Source organism: Galendromus occidentalis, unplaced genomic scaffold (assembly GCF_000255335.2).
Source record: "Galendromus occidentalis unplaced genomic scaffold, Mocc_1.1 scf7180000076352, whole genome shotgun sequence".
NCBI lineage: Eukaryota > Metazoa > Arthropoda > Arachnida > Mesostigmata > Phytoseiidae > Galendromus > Galendromus occidentalis.
In genome coordinates, this window is record NW_003804341.1 from 64270 (window position 1) to 65928 (window position 1659).

The following is a 1659-nucleotide window of genomic DNA, read 5'->3' on the forward strand; positions in this document are numbered from 1 at the left end:
GAGATTCCTGATCCCGGCCCAACGAGACTGCGGATCGAGAACAGTAGGCGAGTCTGCGATCCAAATATTAGGTCGGATGGAATCAGGGCTCGTTATGACACTGATTGCGCGCCTGGTTAGGTCGGATATCTCCGCAACGATTTCGCGACATGAATCATGGTTAGTCAAGCTCACAACTCACAAACCTACGGCCGGAAGGAAGCCGAAGGGGATGAACTCAAGCCTTCAAAGATGCACACGTCTTTTTGCTTCTCCACAAATCGAATTCGAATCTCATTCGCTGGTTTCAGAGGGCGACATGCTCGAGCACACGAGGAGGAAGATCGTGTGACTGCGGGCGGCTTTGGACTCGAGGAGAATAGCGAGGAGAGGATCGCCTCGCTGGCTAGGGTCCGAGGAATAGCGTACATAAGATGGTCAGAGAAGAGGTCTGCCGAGTGGGATCTGTGAGAAATGAATCGGCTAGGGAGCGAGCTCATCCGCTTCGGAAGAGTTCGGAGCCCTCAACGCCCAGTAGGTGACTCAATGAAGATGGAAAGTCCTTGTTTCACAGACGTCTGAGCTGCCTCAACGACTGTGGCCGTGAGCCTCGCGCAATCTCATCTCCTGAACTCCGTTTTCAGTTTCTACTCCCATCGCCACGATGCCTTGCCACGCTCTCAGCCTCCCGGCAGCGCAAGCAATCATCGAACGATTCCCCTTATCCATCGATTTGTAAATGCACTGAATGACAAGACGGAGGATGAACGATGCAATCGAGGAGCAAGTCTTCCGCTTTATCGGGAAATTCACATCGAGACTTACGCCTCGACAGAAACTCGCAGGTCCGATAGACCCTCTGTATCACCCCACGGTATTACAGCGATTTCCACTGATTCAGGAAGTCATCTCCGCCATTGGCATCCAGCCGCAGTTCCCACGGAGATCGAGAGACAGACCCATCAACCTGTCCCTGGGACTGATTGGGCTGCCCTTCCCATCCTATGGCGTCTTCTAAAGGGTGCTTCGGCGACTGAAAAGGAGCAAGTTCCGGTGGGAGTGTCTGATATCATCTCCTTACTACCATGAACGCAATTTTGCTTCCCGAACCCTTTGTCTAAGTCGAGCTAGGATTGCTGTAGATCTCGACACTCACTCATGCCCATGAATTGATTGGCCCGTTCAGGTCCTGCACGGGAAGGACAGAATTCTCAGTTTCAGTTAGAATATCCTCATTTCATCATACGATCGCATGTGGATCGAATATTTCCGTAGAAGCACCAAATCATGGGCAATCGAAACGGTGCTCACCTACACCTCTTGTCAGGCGGTCATTCAGGGCGCTCTGCGGGTTGGCTGTAGGTTGAGCGAAGACGACGCTTAGACCGAGTAGGAGGACGAGTACCGACACAAGGGCGAACTTCATGGTGGTTTGAATAAGTACGAGCGAGGAATGGTGTCTCGACCGTGCAGGCAGGACTTTATAGCTAGAGCAGGTGCATTAGATGTGTGCTCCTCATCAAGGTTGCGGACATTGGCTCGAAAAAGATACGCAGTCGCAGAGAAGGGAGCGACTTTTTCCGGATGACGGGTCAGTACAGAGATGGAAATTTACGAACGAAACCTCTGATCTCGTAGTCGCAGCATGTGGTACCCAGGCTGTTGGCAGAACTCCGCCAA